Consider the following 22,150-nt stretch of genomic DNA (forward strand, 5'->3'; position numbering starts at 1 on the left):
TCTCTCCCCAGCACCTGCCCAGGTAGTGGCTCTGGCCAATTCATCCTGGGCTTCTTTCCCAGCCCAGCCAGAAATGGTGCCACATCCACCTTAGGGTTCCAGCAGGTACTATCCAGGCGAGGCATCTTCTCCTCTCTGTTTTCCAAAGCTACCACTCTTGGGTCAGACCTAACGGCCTTTTGCCTCTCAGAAAGCTTTTTTTTTTTTTTTTCAGGCCTTTCCAGGTCTCTGCTGCTGCTCCCAGAACCCTCCGTGTGATGCCCCTCCTACTTCCCTCCAGAAGGAGAACACAGTGAGAGAAAGCAGGGCTTCAGAGCCCATGGCACTTGGCTTAGAAATCTGACACCACCTCTCTTGAGCTTTGTGACCTCGGGCAAGTCACTTCAACTCTTTGATTCTGTTTTTTCACTTGTAAAACTACACAATCTCATGGGACAGTTCTGAGCATTAAATGAGAGAAGTATGTAAAGGCTTGAATGGAGTACCTAGTACCTAGTAGGTCTTCAATAAATGCTAGTACCACTCACTATCATCATCATCATCATCATCATCATCATCATCATTATTGCTAGGACGGAGCCTGAGAGGGTGAGGGTTTCCACCTCCTACAGGGATGCAACCATGACACCAGATAGGTGGGGTCTCAGCCTTCATGCAGCTTCCAGTCAAAGAGATCTACGATGTTACAAAGCACATTTGGGAGGCCAGCAAGGCTGTGCTCAGAAGATGCTATGGCCTCTGTAATATTAACACTGACTTACCAAAGTAAGGGAAGGGAGGAGAAGCAGCAGGGCCAGAAGAGGCGGAAAGAATCACACTGATGTGGGGCACCTGGTTGGCTCAGTCAGTTAAGCGTCGTGGAATCAAGCCCCAGGTCGGGCTCTTCACTGTCAGTGTGGAGCCTGTTTGGGATTCTCTCTCTCCCTGTCTCTGCCCCTCCCCCCTCTCTCAAAATAAATAATTTTTTAAAAATCTTAAAAAAAAAAAAGAATCACACTGATGTGCAGTAAGGAATGAGATACTTCCCCCATATCTTCTCACACAATTGCAGAACCCAACAAGTATGCTGAATTACTCCCAAATGCTGTGATTCCCCAGACTCGATCTGCAGATCCACAGACTTTTGTCAGGCTCATACTACACAGTGTCCCTGGGGGACACCACCTTTGCCTATGGCTCTTTTCCATGTCCCAGATCCCGCCTGTCCACTGGCTCCTGGACATGTCTCCGTTTCGGTGTCAAATCCAACAAGTCCTCAAATCCAGTATGTCCAAAATTATACTCCTCTTCCTTCTTCCCCAGCCCCACCAGTTCCTTCTGGGTCTGTATCTCAGCGAGGGACAGACAGTTCCATCTACCAGGTGCCCACACCCAAAACCAGAATGTCCGTGTAGACTACTGTCCTTCCTTCACACATCCTATTAGTCACCAGTCATGACAGATTTTAGCCACTTAACGTCTCTTTTCACGCTCTCTCGTGGTTCATATCCTCATATCCATATTAACTACTGCCCTGGTGTAAGCTAGTCCTTCCTCTCCTGCCTGTTTGGTGGCAGTTACCTTCCAACTGGCCCCCAAACTTTTGACTACTATGATATTTTGTAAATTGTCATTTGTGATTAAGTGAAGCACCTTCACCAGCCATCTATCCTTGGATAGAGAGTCAGAATGTGGGCTCTGAAATCAAACAGGTTGGGTTTAAGTCCTATCACTCACTAGCAGTGCGAATTTGAGCAAGTTATATAACCTCTCTGAGCCTCAGTTCCTCACCTGGAAAACAGGCATACCTATGCGGTACACGGTGGCTATTTTTGTCTGCCCCCAATATACTCCTTCCTTCTCACTCTTCCTTTGGGTCACCACTCCTCCTCAACTCCACAGAGAAGAACTGCCAATACACAACCTGATCCCTGATCACAGGGGTGGGCATTGGCCCAAATCAGGCCAGTCGGAGCCTTCTCTTGGGAACTGGACTCTTGTGAGAAGTCACAGGGACTGAAGGTAGCTGGTGCTGAGCCAGTAAAGCAGTACCCTCTAGACAAGGTCCACACAGAGCCGTGGCAAGCCCTGGTCCTGTCCCAGTCCATCCCAAATCCTGGCCTGGCTACTCATCTTTTTCTTCAATTCTGTGAACTACCCAATGTCTTCCCAACATATTTTCTCTCTCGCTTTCCCTCCCCACCTCCCTTCTCACCTCTGCTCTTCCTCTCTCTTTTTTTGCTTAAATTAGGGCCTATTTCTGGCCCTATATCCTAAAATCTACACTATAGCACTGTTGCCAGGATGAAATGGGCCATGCCCATCAAGCCCAGTTCCAAGAATGTTAGCTTAGGGTTGTCCTGGAACCAAAGCCTGCTTGGAGGTGAGGCTCAGTGGGGGCCATTCAGGGCACCTTGGGCATTGAGTAGATGGTGAGCCATGTAAGGGCAGAGAATGCCTCTGGCTGCGGACCACTGACCCCCCAGCCTGCGCAGTGTCTGACATCTAGCATCTAGCATCTAGTAAACATCTGCCGACTGTTGATGTTCAGAGTCTACAGATATAGCCACCTGCCATGCTTGCAGAGGGGATCATCCTTGTAAAACCTGGCTGGCCTGTGGTTATTAGAAGTGCCAGAGTCACTGCTCCTACAAGAGCAGTCCTGGCCTCCAGCTCAGAACTGGTCTTTTTAGGAACTGCTCAGGCTTCAGTGTGGTGGCCCTGCAAAGCTGTTATTTTTTTCTCTTCAAGATCAGCTCAGTCCCCCCACTTTGGGAAACTGCTTCTGCCCCAGTCCAATTTGGTGATTCTAGTGAACCCTCCAGTCAGTGTACCCCATGCCATGGTCCCAGGGGAGACCATGGAGGTGCCTTCGTTTCCCAGGCAGCTGTTGTGAATTGGGGCTTGCTGGTTGCCATCCTCCCTAAACATGGAGACAGACTGGTTACTACAAAATGAGACAGAAGAGAAGGACAGAAGAAAAAAGAAGACTTGCCATTGTCACTGAGTTCCTCCATCCAGTCTGCTTCTGGGACCAACCCCTTCCAAGCAAAGGATTGGCTCATTTCTTTTTATTTTATTTTATTTATTTATTTTGAGAGAGAGAGAGAGAGAGAGGGAGGGGCAGAGAGAGAAGGAGAGAAAGAGAATTCCAAGCAGGCTCTGCACTGTGAGTACAGAGCACCCCGTGTGGGGCTCAAACTCATTGACACATAAGATCATGACCTAAGCTGAAATCAAGAGTCAGATGCTTAACCGACTGAGCCACCCAGGCGCCCCTCATTTCTTCATTTAACAAACTTTCACTGAGCTTTTAGTGCATGAAGTAAGATAGTGTCACTGTCCTTGACAGAATAATTACGTTATGGCAGGCATGTATGTGTGCACGTACAAACACGTGCACACACCCACACACTCACTGTGGATCATGGAGGAGACACAAAAGCAAGAGGCCAACATAGGGTGGGGGCAGCTCAACAAAGACTCCCAGAGGAGTCTTGAATGCCACTGGTAGAAGTAATCCTCAGTGGGTCTACTCTTTAAGGTAAGAGGCTAAGCCTCCGAGGCCAATCAGTTGGAAATCCTGTGTGGACTTCTTTCTAAGAGAAGCCTTTGTCATATGAGCATGCTGCTGAGCTGCAGGCCTCCACCTGGGCAGTGGCACAGTGCTGGAAGGGAACCACTGAAGGCTGATGCCCTGAGCTGTCCCCCACCACAGATCTCCCATTGTGTCCTGTCATTTCCTCCGGAAGTTTCAATGTTGGAAGGCGGCCCTGACCTACCTCTTCAGGTTGATCAAATGGCCCAATTATCTATCTAGGATCCCAGCTTGTCTTGAACTGAATGGGTGTAAGGGGTTGGGGGTGGGCTGTCTAGAAAAGAAAGTGCCAGAGGGAGGCCAGCCATCCACAAGCTGTTAGCCGGAGCCGGCTGCCCACAAAGGGTCCCTTTGTTATTGCAGGAGGTGTTGTCACAAGAGCTTGGCCACAACCCATGAAGCACATCCAGGAACTGTTTTCGTGAAAGGGCTGGCAGGGAGCACTGTCTGGTGGCCTGGAACAGACTCTGATCTTGAGGGGACCGGGAGGGGAACACTCCCCAGGCTACCCGGCGCCACCTGTGCCTGGAGCTGGCCGTCCTGTGGGCAGTGACCAGCCAGCATGTCCAGGACTCCACAGTGAAAGCACCAGAGCTTCTCAGGGAAGGGATTCTGGGCTGTGGTCAGCTCCCTCTGGAACCTTCTGAGGGCTCCGACTTCTATCTTAAACCTCGTTACTGCAGCAACAATTGCAGTTCTTCCCCTGTGACTTGCAACACACAGGCTCTCCAGCCACCGGGCAAACCCACACTGACCTCAGCAGAGCACCAGAAATCTGAACAGTCTGGATAGGAAATTGATTTGGTGACTTATAGCTAGGGTGACTGTATAACTTATCTTTCGAACCTAAACACTCCCAAGGAGTGTCAAAGGAGGTGCTATTAATGATTTTACTGGGACAACTGTCGTGAACAGGCAAACCTAGAAGTCTGGGCTTCCTATTTATTCCCTCCAACAAAAGGTGAGGACAAAAGGATAATGCCTTGAAGCATATCGTTGGTGGAGATGGCCAGCAAACCTGTCCAAATTCCTAGTGTGCTTTCTGCTTCTTACCCCATGTTTTGTAACAGGATGTTCTGAATTAATAATGGCACAGATTGCCTTAGCAGCCTCCATCCAGACTTTGCTGAGGACTTCATAGCCAAGAACATAGTCTAGATGCATTCCTGTGTAACTATTCTCCCATTGTTTTTACCACAAGAGGCTATTAAGCACAGAAGCGAAGATAGGCTTGTACATGTGAGATCTGGCGAGGCGAGGGCACAGAGCAATAGAAACTCTGTTACACTGCTAGTGCATACATTGCACAATGAATCTGAAGAGCACAATGCCCTCAGCCCAGTTGGTCCACTCCTGGGTGTATACCCTTGTGAAACTCTCATGTGTGTGCAGAAAGAAAGCCGAGCAAAAAATCCTTACAGCAGTATTGTCTGTCATAGTAAAAAAAAAAATTGAGGGCAACCCAAAGGTCCATCAACTGAGTCATGGATTTTAAAAAGGAATGATAAAAACAGTCTGATTTTAAAATGGGCAGAAGATCTAAATAGACATTTTCCAAAGGAGACATACAGATGGCCAAGGGGTACATGAAAAGGTGGTCAATATCACTAGTGATCAGGAAAATGCAAATCAAAACCATAATGAGGTACCACCTCATACGTGTCAGAATGGCTATTATCAAAAGTGTAAGAGGTAACAGGGGTTGGTGAGAATGTGGAGAAAAGAGAATCATTATGCATTTCTATGGTAGGAATGTAAACTGGTGCAGCCATTATGGAAAACAGTATGGAGATTCCTCAAAAACACTGAAAATGGAACTATCATGTCATCCACCAAGTCATATCATTCTGGATAATTCCAAAGGAAATGAAATCATGATCTCGAAAAGATATATCTGCACCCCTATGTACATAGCATCATCATTTATAATAGCCAAGATAGGAAAACAGCTTAAGTATCCATTGACAAATAAAAGGATAAAGAAAATTCAGTAATATATACAATGGACTATTATTCAGTCACATAAAAGAAAGAAATCCTGCCCTTTGCAACAACATGGATGGACCTTAAGGGTCCCTGCCATTTGCAACAACATGGATGGACCTAAAGTGAGATAAGTCAGACTGGGAAAGACAAATACTACATGATCTCATTTACACGTGGAATCTAAAAAACAGAAAACACAAAGAAAGCAAACTGAGATTCAGAGAACAGATTGGTTATTGTCAGAGGCCAGGGGTGGGGAGATGGGTGAAATGGCTTAGGGTCGTCAAAAGGTACAAACTTCCAGTTATAAGATAAATAAGTCCTAATGATGTCATGTATAGTATGATGGCCTTAGCTAATAATACTGAATCATATATTTGAAAGTTGCTAAACGAGTAGATCTTAAAAGTTCTTGTCACAGAAAAAAATGGTACCTGTGTGTGGTGATGGACATTCATTAGACTTCTTGTAGTGATCATTTCACAGTATATACAAATATCAAATCATTACGTTGACACTATGCACCTGAAACTAATACAAAGATAAATGTCAATTGTAGCTTAGCTTTAAAAAATAAGTTTCAAGGGGCGCCTGGGTGGCTCAGTCAGTTAAGTATCTGACTCTTGATTCTGGCTCAGGTCATGATCTCATGGTTAGTGGGTTCGACGCCCGTCAGTGCCGAACTTTCTTGGGATTCTCACTCTCTCCTCTCTCTCTGCTTCTCCCCCACTTGTGCCTTCTCTCTTTCTCAAAATAAATAAACTTTAAAAAAATTAAAAATAAAAAATAAATTTTAAAAAGTGATGATAATAATAGGTAGGTTAGAGATATATGCATCAGTGTGGATAAATGTGAAAAACAATATTGAGAAAAAAATACACGTGGCAGGAGGATTTCTTTCTTGTGACACTGTGTATAAAAGGTCTAAACATACAGTAGGGGACTGCATGCTGTTTACAAATTCTTGTATAGATGCTAAACAAATATAAAGATGCATGAAAATGATAAACACCAACTCCGGGAGAGCGGTTGTAGGGGAGAGGAAAGGGAGTCAACAGAGGAATCCAGAGGCTTCCACTGTGTAATATTTTTTAGCTGGATGTTGAACAACACTCATCCTTGGCTTTCTTGGGACAGGTCTGCATACCTAACTTCAGGTGCCTCTGACACACAACCTCTCAGTGTACCCATTTCTTTCTCTGTAATGGGGGTACACCTTATAACCACCTCATGGGGTGGCTGTGAAAACCCTTCCATAACCTTTTACAAGGATTTGCTGTGTTCCCTACAAAAAGGTGCCATCTTGGCTCCTTTGGCAACAGCCCTGGAGGCAGGTGCTCCAGAAATGGAGACGAGACTGAGTGTGTGCCCATGACTAGACCCGTGGCCTGGGGTGCAGCCGGGCCTGTGTGGTGTGACCACTTGCAAAGACGCCCTGCCCCTGCCCTAGTGTCCCCTGGCTGGGTACACTGCTCAATAAATCTTTCCTTATTTCCCTTTCTCTCCCTCCTTTCTTCCTGTTCCTCCTCTTGCTCACTCATGGGATGAGAGAGGTGGATGCCATAGTCACACAACTGTTAAGTGGCAAAGCTAGGATTCTGATCCAGGTGTCTCAAAGACGAAGCTCTTCCCAACTAAGCTGGGGGTCCACAATCTTACTTACCTTATTACCACCTGGGGATTTTTAAAAACCACCAGATTCCTGGACCCTCCCGTGGAATCTCCAGAAACCCTGACCACACGGCTCCCTAGGTGATGCTGATTCCCAGCCAGGGCTTCGGGCTCACATATTCCAGTTCCTATGTGCTCTGCCCTTCCCACCTATCCCACCAATCCAAGCGTCCTTGTGCTATGACTGCTCACCAGCCCAGAGACCCTGAGTCCATGAACTTCTTGACAGCATAGTATAAACCTTTCATCCTTATGTCCCCAACATACACAATGGTCTCTGGCATGGTTTTGGAAGAGTGCCCAGAACTCTGCAAGACGGAAGAACTGAGAGCAAGAAGAGGGTTTCAGGGAGGCAGACAGACTTGGCTTGCCCTGCATCTGGTGTCGACTAACAGAAAGGGCCACACAACTATTGAGCGCCCCACTGGACGAAGTGTTCCTGAAGAAGCAGAGGCTGACGCTTCCTAAAGAGCTATTTCCTATGTCCAGATCCCGCTTATCTCACCACCACCAGTAAAGTGGGAATTTCCTCTTCACATTTCTTATTCCTAGAGATCTGGCATTCCCATGCAGGAAGGTAACAGGAGATCATCTACTCCAGCCTCCAGCCAACCTGTATGTACAGAAATGTTCTCAGCAGAAGCTCTGCACTTTCCACGGTGGGACCTTGCCCTTCATTGTGTAGGCAGCCTGCACAGCTTTGATTCTTGAAAATTCCTTCCTTCCTTGGGTCAAAGTTCATGCTCTGCAACCCCTGTCAACTGGCCCTGTTCTGCCTTCTGGAGTGGTTTTATTCTTGTGTTCCACACATAGGGTCTTGTAGGCCACAGGAAGGAGTTTGGATTTTATTTCAAGTGAAATGGGAAACAAATAAAGTGGTATTAAACAGGGTGTGGCAACATGATCTGACTTATGGTTTAACAAAAAAATTTTTTAATGTTTATTTATTTTTGAGAGAGAGAGACTGAGAACGAGCAGAGGAGGGGCAGAGAGAAAGACACAGAATCCGAAGCAGGCTCCAGGCTCCCAGCTGTCAGCACAGAGCCCAACGTGGGGCTCAAACTCACCAATCGCAAGATCATGATCTGAGCTGAAGCTGGACACTTAACCGACTGAGCCACCCAAGCACCCCTGACTTATGGTTTTAAAAGAACATTCTGGCACTGTATGGAGTCTGGTACTGTATGGTACGGGAATAAGAGTAGAACCCACAGGGTGTGTTGGTGATCATTCAGACCAGAGATAATGTGGCTTGGGCAATGGCCTGACAGTGAGGGTGCGTTTGGGATGGGTTTCAGATCCAGAACCCACAGAATTTGCTGATGTCTTAGATGTGGGTATGCAAGCATGAACTTGGCGTAAGAGAATCGGGATCTTTACGTGTCATCTTGTTTTAGGTACCCTTTTTAAAAAAATTAACAAAACTGGGGCAATTGTTGAGTCATTTACGCCTGAGAAGAAAAGAAGAGAAGCTTGGGAAGGAAGGGACAGGTTGGGTTTCCCCGATTTACCCTGCTCTTCTGCCAGGCGCCTATCTGGTCTTCTCCCCCGCCACCCCAGCCTCACCCAGCTCTCACACACAGCCTCTGCAAGGCAGAGGGACCAACAGCAACAGAGGCCAAGCCTGGCCGGATTACCAAAACAGACCTGAGCTTTACTGTTCTAGGGCTCGCAGAACCTTAAACTTTAAGAAGTTCAGCGAATGTCCACTAGAGGGCACTGCAGGGCTGCCCAGAAAAGACAACCCCAGGACGGACTTTCCACTTTCAATTAGCAAAGAAGTACTTACTCTGTATTGAGCACACGTTTAGGCGAAGCCCTGGGTTAAACACTGAGATACGAAGATCAGGGCACAGGTGCTGTCCACTGCCGAGTTGGGGAAGCAGGGACGGGCTCTGGGCCCGCGGAGGTCGGTGAGGTGGTGGTATCCAGGCGGGGGCAGTCTGTGTCTTTTTCCTGTTTCTGTGGACTTAACTGTAAGACATACACTTACATACAACACATTAACAACACACGTACACAACTGCACGCACCCCGCAGTCCCGCGAGGGCTGCAGAGGAGATAGGCTAGAACTCTGAGAATACTGGGGAGTAGAGGAACGGTGAGTTTACAACTCGAGAACACAGCCCTACCGCCCCCAAACAATCCACACATCATTAGCGTCACTGTAAAAAAGCCTGTTAAAACACACACATGCTAACCACATGTGACCCAAGGTTACATGAACTCATCGACACCCACTAACACATTAGCACAGATTTACTGAGCCCTGTGGGTGGGGTGGGGTAATCTTCTGTCAGAGGGTCACAGGGGAGAAGAATGAGAGCCAGCCTTTCAGGAATGCTGACGATGTGCAGACACCATTCCAGGGGCTCGTGTGCTTTCTTTTCTTAATGCCCACAGCCCCATGGCACTGTGGGCAGGGATATATCCCCAGTTTACAGAGGGGGACACCAAGGCTCCGAGAAGTGAGGGGGCTCTCCCAGGATCACATAGCTAACACAGGCAGAGGAGCGGCGATTAAATTCTGCCCTGAAGGAACTCACATTTGGGAGAGATGTTACATAAAAAGATCACAAGAGGGGCCAGCAAAGAGCAACTTCATTTTCTCTTTCTGTCTGCCTCTCATTTCTAAGAACTTAACATGCTTAATGGCAGAGCTTCTCCTGAGACGGAAGGGGAAGCCCTCCTCCAGGCTGCCCCACTCTCAAGTCTGCAGGTGTCCCTGCATTATCCGAGATGCCAGCAGCTCTGTCTCCTGAACCATATGACTGGCCAATATTATGGTGCTGAAGGCTTCAGTCGTGGGGTTGGTGGCAAGCTCCCATGGGACGCTCACAATGAGACCCTTTAGTTCTCCAGCAAGGTCATGCCGTCTGCAGCAGAGAACTATTCATCAACCAGCAAAACAAAACAAACTTCCAGAGGACACCAAGTGACCATGCGGCCAGAACTTCCCATCGTGAGCTGGGTCTGGTCGGACCCTCCACGTTGTAAGGTCCAGCAAGCCCAGCATCAGCCTCTTGTACATGGAAATGGTACCACCGCACTGAGCCTGAGCAGGAACAGAAGGCACGGGCAAGCTGCAGGGCCCCCATCGCTGTTTTCCCAATGCACCTCCCTCAGCTCACACCCAAGGCTATAGGGATTCTGTCCACCCAGCTGAAGGAGGACTAAAAAGCCAGAGCTGGGGTTACAGATGAGCCAGCTTCCTAGGTATGTGCCAACTAAAAATGATGGTAAGTGCACTACAGCCGCTCTTAGGAGTGACCTTTTGGAAAAAAAAAAAAACAAACAAACAGGATGAAAACCCTCCAGTAAATTGACAGAGTTATGGATGGTCCCTCTCATCATTTCCTTTGTGTGGATAGAGAAGTGTCCCGAAGTGAAAATATGTGCAATGCATGGGTGATGGCTAATGGCGTGGCTGGTCAGGGGCCTGGAAGGAAAAAAGATCGGAAGATGAGGATAGCGAGGGCAGGGGTAGAGGATGCAGGTAGACATACGAGAATAGGCAGAAATGTGAAGATCTCTGTGTCACATGTTAAGTCCCACCAGAGAGCATCTACTATGGAAGAGGCATGGAGCAACCTAGTACATGAAATGACCCAACTGATACCATTCAGTCTCTGTCATTAGACACCCCAGTACCGGCACGATGGGCACAGTGGCCACAGTGCAAACATGCAGGTCACACATGGACCCCACAGCCTGATTCTCCTTACCTAAGCCCTATCCAGGTGCTTCTAGGTACGCCATCTAGGTACTTCCTCCCCTGAATGCCAACCTTCCAGGTCAGTGAAATTAGAGAGGCTCATAAGAGTCACCACCAGGGGGCACTGGTTGAGCAGTTACATCCTTGAGCGGGGAAATGACCCACCAAAAGTGGAGAAACTCCAATGTGGGGAGGAATGCGTGTTTCTCTTGTCCTAGTTACAGAGAGTGGAGCCATGGAAATTCCAGGAATTAGGGAGCTGGGGTGAGAAAATCAGCCTCTACCCAGGACGGGCCAAGTGAAGAAGGCTCCTCAAATATCTAAGAGGAATTTAAAGAGCTTGACTAGTGTTGAATCTGGGTAAAGGGAAAGGTATTTCCTCCCCCCCCCATCCTTCCTTCCTTCCTTCCTTCCTTCCTTCCTTCCTTCCTTCCTTCCTTCCTCCCTCCCTCCCTCCCTCCCCACTCCCTCCCTCCCTCCTTCCCTTCCTTCTTTCTTTCTTCCCTCTATTTTGTGGTTTAAGAATATACCATATTATACTAGGATTTTAAGGTTTTCAAAGTACCCCCAGGTAGACTTTTCTCAGTTAAGTCTAGCCTCAAACAACCTTGAGAAGTAGGTATTGCCACTCTCATCTCATTGAGAGGCAGGCTCAGAGACCTTAGTTGACTTGTTTAAGGTGACACAGCTGGCAGAGGCTGGACCTGAACCCACGACCTTTGTAACCTGAATGACTTGGATTCGGACTCATGTCACCACAGTTGGATTTGTGGCCCTAAACAAGAGCCTCAGGCTTTCTCCCTCTGTTAACATTCACAGCACACTGCTGCATGTGGACAGAGGTGGGGGGCCTGGCCTTTAGCCAAGGTGGGGCTCAGCACTGCCCAGCAGCCTGACCATAATCCTCTAAACCCAGTGCCCTTCAACTCTGACTGCACAACAGTGTCTCCCAGGGAGCTTCCAAATGATGTCAGCCCCAGCGCACCCAGGCTGAGCGTGGGGCCCTCAGGAGCACAGCAGGTCAAGGACCCCATCCTCCCGTAACTGAGGGGCAGAGCTGATGATCTGTTCACTTCTGGGTGCTCCCTCGCCAGCACAGAGGGGGGGCTTACATGGCTGGTGCAAGTTTATCCCATGTCTTTCTTCATGAAGCTCCAGGGCAGTTGACTCAGAGAGAAACTGAGGCACGGAGAGCCCCACCCTCACCCCCAGGACGGACAGAGGATCCCATCAAGCCATGGAAGTCGATCAAAGTCTCAGGCTCTTAATCACCGTACTGGAAGCCACTTGGCATAAAGGGGCCTGGGCTCAGGGCTAGACTCTGCCTCTTTATCTATGAGACCTCACATCAGTTAACTTCTCTATAAAATGAAGATAATACCCACTTACCAAGATTGTTTTGAAGGTTCAGTTAAAACCATCTATAGACAGATGCTTTGATAATCTTGAATCCCTAATACAAAATCGTATATTCCTTTTTTAAAAACTTTAAATGGTACTTAGTTTTTGAAACAAGAAATAGATGTATATGGACAAAATTTAAAAAAAATAAAGGACCCCCCCCCCTTCCCTTGTCCCTGGCAACAATTTCCGCCCCTGGGTGGCAACTGCCATTACCAGTTTCTGTGTGGTAGCTAATGTATTCCTAACAGGAGCTCAGTTGAGCCAGGCAATCCCTATGTAGGCCATGAGGCCTCCCAGAATGTGCCAGATTCAGGCTCATCTAATGTTATGGAGCACTTACTACCTGCCAGGCTCTTTGGCACACAGCCTCTCTTTTGATGATCAAACACAACAGAAAAAAACAGTGATAACAAAAACAAAACAGTGATCCCACCAGGGCCCAAATCCAGGTCCTCTGACTCATTTAGAGGAACCACGGGCTCTACAGGCTCTACCATCCCAGAAACCCCGCCCACACTTCCCCCGCCAGCCCTCTCCCCACCCCCCACCCCCCACAAGCCACAGCCCAGCTCACCCAGTCACTGTGGTGATGGAGTGGCCAGTTCTTCATTGTCCTTGGATTGTCTGCACATCCCTTACGTGCCTCGTGTGTGTGAGTATGGCCTGCTTGAGCAAGCCTTTCCTTTCTAAGGAGGCTTGGCAGTCGTCCCCTGAGGAAGGCCTCCCGTGTGATACCTCCTGTGGGCCTCCCAGTGCCCCAGTCAGCGTGAGTCCCATGAGGAAACGTCCCAGCCCCCTTGGCTGGACTGCATGGGCTTCAGCTCAGGCAGCTGGAATCAAGGCCTCTTTCCACACAACCCCCTCCCCACTGCACAATCACTCTGATCCTGTTCTCCCTGGAATCTTCTCCCCTGCCCCACCGGAGGCTGCCACAATCCAGGTGGGAACGCCAGAGGCCACAGGGCCTGGAATGTAGAAGGTTATCCTCAAGCCAACCTCTCATCCAGTACCTGGCTGTCCTCAGTTTTACACAGCAGCCAAAGGACCACCAGAAAGAACTCAGCACTCCTGATCCCTAGGACCTAGGACCTGCTGCCCCCATTGCCCTCTGGGAGCAAGATCTTGGCCTTCTGTGTTGCCTGAGACTGGAGGACAGTCACATGGGGGAATATGTAGGCCCCTGATACTCTTCTGTTCCACATGAGGAAAGGGGGTCTTGAGATAATGGTTTGCATCTGGGAAGGAGTGTCTCATTTAAAACAGATGAACCCTCTTGGAAGTCAGCCTCTCCCTTCTGAGAAGCTCGAGAAGGTTCTCCAGGGTTGTGGCTTGAATGACAGGAAAGGACAGAGATAGGCAGGAAGGCTGGGCCAAGGAGAGGTTGGGAGGAGGCTGTAGGAGAGGGGGAAGGAAGAGAAGGAGGAGGGAGACACCTGGTGGGATGGCTTTTGAAATAGAGAATGAGCAAGTGACAGAGAATGGGAACCCCACAAAAGACTTCCTGGTGGGTCCCCTCTTCTTGAAAGGTCATTCATTAATCAATCAATCAGCATTCACATGGCCCATCCCTCCCACTCAGCTTTCAAGAAAGTTTAGATTTTCATGCTACTAGTTAACTTCCTATCCTATTCCTTTTTTTTTTTTTTTTTAAACCTGACAACGAAGAGAATTTTAGGATTTTGGAATGATCTACCTGAGTGGAATCCCCGCACTCCACCCTGACCCTGACAAACAAAGAATCTGAAAAGACATAAAGGGTGTTGATGAGGGGAAATGAGCTATTCTGTTGGGGTGATTCTGCCTTTTAAAGCAGCGCATCCTTATTTAACCTCGCCTCTTCTCAGTTTCCTCATTTGTACAGCAGGGACAGTTAACAATATAATACCCCACAGGTTTGTTGCCAGGATGAAATGAAACAAAGTATGTACAGTGTTGAGCACGGTGTTCCGATGTACAATAAGCACCCGGTAAATGTTAACTGTTATTGCATAATAGACAAATCACTTCCAAAGCTAAGGAACAGTTTGTCACAGTTTGGTCCCTTTCTGCATCTTGATTCTCACAGCTCCTAATTGTTCACAAGCTAAATTTTCACTCACAGGAAGCATTTCTCATAGAATGTCTTTGACAGCAAGCTCCCCTAGTCAGTAAAAAATGCGATTCAGTTTACAAAATTTCTATTTTTGCCCCACCATTTTTAGAACTATCTTTCTCTATTAACTAAGGAATTGGATCAGATAAGCTGTGAGATCTTTTCCAATGAAAAATTCATGACTCTGCTGCGTAAAGTGAGGAACTCTGTCTATTCAAGTATCGTCAGGGCTGAATATCAACAAAAGCAGATTAATATTTTTGCAGAGAATAATTTGCAAACCGGGAGAGCTGAACCAAAACAGTTAGCATCCAATGATGAATGTCTTGTCAATAATGAGGTCATTTGTATGCAGTGCATAATTCAGAAAGGAAGCAGACTCTTGTAGGCTTGATTTAGCAAACTTTTAAAAATAAAAAAAGAAGAATTAATCCTAAGGAATCAATCAATAATGCAGGGGGGAAAAACGTTAAGATGTTCAGCAATGCATTATTTAGAGACCTAATCAATATATAATCTAAATCTCTCACAATATGAAAATGGTTACGTAAAGTTGGCCCGTCCAAGCATTTGAAATACTATGCAATCTTCATCTGGATGCAGTACAAAGTTGTGGTTCTGGCCACCTGTTCTGGTCTTCGGCTGCCTGAGTTCAAATCCAGGCTCCACCACATATGAGCTGTATGACTTCGACAACTCACTCCGTTTCTGTGTACCTCTTGTTTCCTCACTTGTAAAATGCGGATTAAACTAGTATGTATCTCAAAGAGCTGTTGAAGATTAAATGCAAAGCTCTTAGAACAGTTGCCGGTGAACAGTAAATATTTAACACGTGTAAGCTAGTGAGGGATGTTAATAACACACTGTGGCAGAGACTGCTAACTTAGTATCGAAGCCTTTTCATCTTCGGGGGCTCCTGGCTAGACTACAGTTAGCAGCCTCCTTCTCAGTTCCGTGTAGCTGTGAGGCTCAGTTCAAGCCAACAGAATGAGGGCCCATGTGACGCGTGCCCCTGCCAGGCCTGGCCCGTAGAAACCTCCCACGCACAATCTCTAAGCTTTAACTCGACTGCTGGCTTGACGTAGACCCAGGCAACAGCTTTGGAAGCCATGTTGTGGAGATGGCGGAGGCCAAGATAGATTCTTAAACCACCACTTGGAGGAGAACAGCCTGCAGACCATGAGCATCCATTTTGTACCTCCTGAGAAAGAGAAACATTTTTGATTTGGGGATTCATCAGTTACAGCAGCAGGCATGAACTACCTCTTCTATTAAGTGAAAAAATATGAGAGATGAGTGATACGCCAGACACTGAGATGTCCCCCAATATTTGTTCTTGGTTTCCTTCTTTTTTAATCGAGGAAAACTTAAGTACAGTGAAATGCAAAGATCTCCAATGTGTAACGCGAAAGGTTTTGTGTTTTTTTTTAATGTTTATTTTTGAGAGAGCAAGCGGGGAAGGGGGAGGGGGAGGGGACAGAGGATCCTAAGCAGGCTCTGCGCTGACAACAGCAAGCCCCATGCGGGTCTCGAACTCATGAACCCCAAGATCGCGACCTGAGCTAAAGTTGGACGCTCACCTGACTGAGCCACTCAGGTGCCCCAACACAAAAGGTTCTGGTGAATTTTTACTCCTATGTAACCAATACACTAATCAAAATGTAGACTATGTCTAGGGCGCCTGAGTGGCTCAGTCAGTTAAGCATCTGACTTTGGCTCCGGTCATGATCTCACGGTTGGTGGGTTCTAGCCCCGCGTCGGGCTCTGTGCTGACAGCTCAGAGCCTGGAGCCTGCTTCGGAGTCTGTGTCTCCCTCTGTCTCTGCTCCTCCCCTACTTGCGCTCTGTCTCTTTCTGCCTCTCAAAAATAAATAAATGTTAAAAAAAATGTAGACTATGTCCATCACCCCAGAAAATTTCCTTGTCCCCAACCCCACAAGCAACCACCATTCTCATTTCCATCACAATAAATTAGTTTTGCCCCTTCTTGAACACCATATGAATGGAATCATAAATTATGTACTCATTTGTGTTTTTTTTTCACTCAACAAACATGTTATGAGCTTTATGCATGCTGCTGAATATACCAGTAGTTCATTCAAGTTGTTAAAGAGTATTTCATTGTATGACTATATCGCACTTTGTTTATTCATTTGCCTGTTGATAGACATTTGGATTATTTCTAGGTTTTTGCTATTGTGAAAAAGGCTGCTGCAAACATTCATGTACAAGTACTCTTACCGATTTTTACTGTTCACTTGTCTTGGGGAAAATATCTAGAGGAGGAATAAGTGGGTCTCTTTTTCTATTGCTGCTGTACCAAATTATCACAAACTTACTGGCTTGAAACAACACAAATTCGTTATTTTATAGTTCCGGTGGTCAGAAGGTGGACACAAGTCTCACTGGGCCAAATCAAGGCATCCCTTTCTAGGGGCTCTAGGATTGCCCTGGCAGTTCTGGCACCCGACACAAAATACCACAGACAGGTAGCTTAAGGGACAGAAATCCATTTTCTCAGTTTTGCAGACCAGAAGTCTGAGATCACAGTGCCAGCACGGTCAGGTGCCGAGGAAGATTTTTTTCCTGGCCACTTTCTTTCTGTGTGTTCACAATGGCCAGTAGGAGACAGACAGATAGATAGACGGAGAATCCTGTGGTGCCTCTTCTTTGGGAGCACCAATCCCATCATCAGAGCCTCACTCTTCTGACCTCATGTAACCCTGATCACCTACCAAAGGTGCCGTCTCCAAATCCTACCAAAGGTGCCGTCTCCAAATACCATCACATTGGAGGTTAGGGCTTCAACATATGAATCACAGGAAGACACAGTTCAATCCACAGCAAGGATGAATCTGTCTTTGTACTTATTTCAGCTTCTAGAAGCTACCTGCATCCCTCTGTTCATGGCCCCCTCCCTCCGTCTTCAAAGCCTACAAAATCCAGTAGCCTCACATCCCTGCCCATGTTTAGAATCGTCAGTCTTTTAAATTTTACTCATCCTAATGGGTATGAAGTAATATTGTGGTTTTAACTTGCATTTCTCTGATGACTAAAAATGTTGAATATCTTCTCCTGTGCTTATTGGCCAGAGAATCTTGTTTTGTAGTTTCTCCTCAAGTCTTTTATCAATTTTTAATTGGGTGATTCATCTTATTTTTATTGACTCACAAAAGTTCTTTATCTATTCTGGATACAAGTTCTTTCTTATATACGTGTATTACAAATATTTTCTCCTAGTCTGGGTGTTGACTTTCTTTTCCTTCCCTGTCCTTCCCTTCCCTTTCCTCTCCTGCTCCCCTCCCCTCTCCTCCCCTCTCCTCCCCTGTTTCCCTTCCCTTCCCTTCTCTTCCCTTCCCATTTCTTTTCTTTTCTGCCAGAAGAGTCTAGACAAGCATACTGTCGTTCAAATATTTAAGCAAACTGCAGGTCTACACAAACTGTTCTATTTACATCAGGAGCAGATTGTTCCCCACACCAGGCACAGCAGCTGCTCTGTCTGATGCCCCCTTGCAGAGCAGCCCTGGGCACACTTGGCACAGCCCATGGGGCAGCGGGAGCAGCAGCTCTTGCAGGAAGCTCATTTGCAGGAACCAGTGCAGGTGCAGTGGGGTCCATTTCCAGCCGAGGTGAGGCTGGAGGTGCAAAGCAAGAGACAGAAGAGTCACTCAGGCTGGCTGGAGGCGTGATGGTCTTGACTTCATTTTCTTCACAGTGCCTTTTGAGGAGCAGAGTCTTTAGATCTTGAGAAGTCCAATTTATTATTTTGCCTTTTGGTTTGTACTAAGAAATAGTTGCTTATCCCAATATCACTGGCAGATTGTAATTTCCACAGATAGCTGCAACAATAATTCCTACCTATGTGCTCTTTTACAATATGATCTTGACACTATTTCCATTTTCCTTAAATGTTTGATAGAATTCTCCAGTGAGACTATATGGGCCTGCAGTTTCCTTTGTGAGAAGCTTTTGAAAAATTATTATTAGAAATTCAATTTATTAAACGGGTACAGGAGTATTCAAATTTTCTTTTTCTTAGGTCAGGTTAGGTAAGTTTGAAACGAATTTGTTCACTTCATTCGTTAAATTTATTGGCGTAAGATTGTTCATAACAGTCCTTAATTTTTTTCCCAGGGTCTGAGAATCCCAACTGACTTCCATCTTTTGTTCCTGACATTGGTATTTGTGTGTTCTCTCTCTCTCTCTCTTTTTCTTGACCACTCTTATAAAAAGTTTATCACTTTTATTAATCTTTTCACAGAACTTTTGGCTTTGTTAATTTTCTTCTGGTTTGACTATTGTGTATTTTATTGATCTTTGCCCTTTATTATTTCCTTCCTTCTACTTATTTTGAGTTTAATTTACTCATATATTTCTTATTTCTTAAGCTGGAACCTTAAATCATTGATTTGAAACACTTGTTGCTTTTCTGATATAAGCATTTAAACCTATACACATCTTTTTTTTTTTTAATCTTTATTTTTGAGAGAGAGAGAGAGAGAGAGAGAGAGACAGAGAGCACAAGTGGGGGTGGTGGCAGAGACAGAGGGAGACATAAAATCTGAAGCAGGGTCCAGGCTCTGAGCTGTCAGCACAGAGCCCAATGAGGGCTCAAACTCATGAACTGCGAGATCATGACCTGAGCTGAAATCGGACGCTCAAACAACTGAGCCACCCAGGCACCTCAACATGTCCTTCTAAACAATTTTAAATATTTTCTGATTTATCTTTTGATATCTTCTTTGATCTGTAATTTACTTAGAATTACCTCATTTAAAAACAAGTGAATAAACAACACAAAGCAAAATCAGACGATAAATAGAACAAACTGATGGTTGCAGGACTGAGGGGGTAGGGGATGGGCAAAATGTGTGAAGGGGAGGGGAAGGTACAGGCTTCCAGTTAGAGGATGAATGAGTAAAGGGAATGAAAGGCACAGCATAGGGAATATAGTCAATAATGTTGTAATAGTGTCATATGGTAACGGGTGGGCTACACTTGTGGTGAGCACAACATTGCCTATAGAGACAGCAAATCACTATGTCGTACCCCTGAAACTAGTCTAACACTGTGTGTCAACTCTACTTCAATTAAAAAAGTCTTTTAAAAAAGAATATATAGCTATAATTAAACAAGGTGAATGTCACAAATAAAAATAACAATAAAATATATAAAATAAAAAGAATTACCTTGTTTAATTTCCAAATATTTGGGGATTTTCTAGGTATCTTATTGTTATTGATTTCTAATTTAATTTTCTTATAGTCAAAGAACATACTCCACAAGATTTCAGTCTTCTGAAATGTATTGGGAGTTCTATAGTGCTCCAGCATATGGTCCTTTCCACTGAATGTTCTGTGTGCACTTAAAAGAATGTGCAATTGTTGGGTGTAGAATCCTATAAAGTGGTTTCTATCTAGTTTACCTCCTCTTGTACCTCAGTTTTGCTGGCAACGAATTCTCTCAGCTATCATTTATTTTTAAATGACTTTAGCCTCATTTTTGAGGAGTATATGCACAGAATATACAATTATGGATTGTCAACTTTTTCTTTCAGCCATTTAAAGATGATAGTCCATTGTCTTCTGGCCTCCCTCGTTTTTCATGAGAAGTCAGCCATCGTTCACACATTGCTATCCATAATGTGTGTTTTATCCAGCTATTTTTAAGATTTTCTCTTTCTATTTGGTTTTTAGCAGCTTGGGCCTGGGTATGGTTTTATTTTATTCATCCTGTTTGGGGTTCACTGAACTATAGGTGATGTTTTCACTAAATTTTTGGAAAATTTGACCATTATTCCTTCATATGCTTTTTTCCCCTGCCCCATTCTCTCTTCTCTTTTCTTTCTGAGATCTCTGCTTTAAATATGTTCATTATGAAGAGCAGATTTCATTACATTCATTATGAAGAGCAGCTAGTAATCATAGCCATAACATTCCAGCCAGCAGGAAAAGAAAACAAAGAGAAGTAGAGGCACACTCCTTTGCTTCTGCTCAAATTACCTTGGCCAGTTCCCTGGACAGTTGTGTATCCAAATAAAATTCTCTACCTAGAGAAGGAAGGAATTTTGATTATATTCCCAATGGAGTAACTGATAACCAGGTTCCCACCACTGCCACCATAAACAACTGTGAAACTAGACAAAATAAACTGGCAGTTGGACAGTATATTGGACAATAGGCAGTATGAGACTGTGAACCTTTAGAGAAAGGAAACACATTAGGGTGAATTCCACATTGGCCCTGGCTTTCTTCCTGGGGGTACTTTCTGGGTTACGGTATAGGGAGACAGCCCTCCCAGTGCATAGCACAGTATGTAGCACTCTTGCTGAGCTGAAGAAGCAGAAATTCAGGGATGCTAAATTGGCTAGAATTTTTAGGGCAGGGTAACAAAGATGTGAGAACTGCATGGGGGACAAGGGTGCTAGAAACTCTACTGTGGAGTTCTCCATAGTCCTTGGCTAAAAGCTTGGCTGCCTATGTGCAGGTAGGAGACCAGAAGGCCAAGAAGAAAGGCTGAGAGCCAAATAGGAACACCAAAAGGTGCACAATATTGGGAGATGGGGGAGTAAGGAGCATGCTTTAGAGTAGGAACCACTCCTTGGGACTAAGGACAAAACCCAAACAGACCAAGCCTGAGAGTCAATAAAATCCGCCAGTAATTTAATTGCCTCCCAGAACAAAAAAGACAAGTCTGAAGTCAGTAAATTAAAGAACAAAATTTTCCCGTGTAAAAATCATGCCTAAAGAAGGACTTTGACTATAGATACCTGCACATGGCACTAACAGGAAACAAATGGACTCGAAGCCTACTAACTCTTGGAGTGAACTGCATTGCAAAAAAAAAATCCCCTGTGTGGCCTAAAAAAGCCTGTGATTGTATTAACTCCCAAAGTAACTCCTACCCCTGCCCCCCACTCCCGCAAAGGCACCAGAAGAAAAAGGCTGTGAAATACCCAAGTCCCCCAAAAGGGCATCCTCTCCGATGCCCACTTGGGATGAGGCCATGGAGGAAAACAGACAAGTAATCTTGCCAAAAACTAGTCTGTCCTCTCTGGGGTCAATGCACAAGTAGCTCGCTACCAGATAGACAAGCCAAGGCGCTAACTCCACCACCAGGGACAGGAGTGTTTGTAACTCCTTTGTGGTAGGATTTGATCATTGCTATGAACTAGTGACTATTGGGTGTTTTCCATTCTTCCATTTTCTGAATGGAAGTTCTGATTACTCATTCTATTTCTTTTCAACTAGTGCATTTTGGGTATGTGTGTAATTGGAGGGAGGGAAGGTAACTTTTCTCTTTGGTTAGAGATCACCAGACATAAATGGTTGCATCTGGACCCGGGGGAGAAGACCCTGCAGCACACAGAGACCCTGAACTTTGAGCTGGAGGAGGGCGAGTGTGTTCTGTGGGTAAGATATGGATATTTGGGTGCCTCCCCAGCTGAAGACTTTCACAGCCTCCCTTGAAGCTGGGTGTAGCCATGTGATCTAGTTCTGGATGACAGTATGTGAGCATATGTGATGTGCATGACTTCCAGGTCATGCCCTTAAAAGGAAGGCGAAAACTATGCCTTTGATATATTGTTGTCCCTCTTTCCACTAGCTGGAAGGCATACATGTTGGCAGGAGCTAGAATAGATGTCTTAGACCAAGAGACAGAAGTCACATGTTGAGAACAAGAGCAACAAGATAGAAGGAGCAAC

The 22,150-nt window shown here is 45.8% G+C and overlaps 1 long non-coding RNA gene across 1 annotated transcript in view; it reads right to left on the reverse strand.

The window, feature by feature from the left end:
• Positions 1 to 13,360: 13,360 nt before the first annotated feature.
• Positions 13,361 to 22,150, reverse strand: part of LOC113599863 (uncharacterized) — a 29,339-nt gene continuing 20,549 nt past the window's right edge. The window contains exon 3 of the long non-coding RNA XR_008297780.1: positions 13,361 to 15,647. This is a non-coding gene — a long non-coding RNA (uncharacterized LOC113599863). The remainder of the gene's footprint in view (positions 15,648 to 22,150) is intronic.

The sequence above is a fragment of the Acinonyx jubatus genome, chromosome C2 (assembly GCF_027475565.1).
Source record: "Acinonyx jubatus isolate Ajub_Pintada_27869175 chromosome C2, VMU_Ajub_asm_v1.0, whole genome shotgun sequence".
Taxonomy (NCBI): domain Eukaryota; kingdom Metazoa; phylum Chordata; class Mammalia; order Carnivora; family Felidae; genus Acinonyx; species Acinonyx jubatus.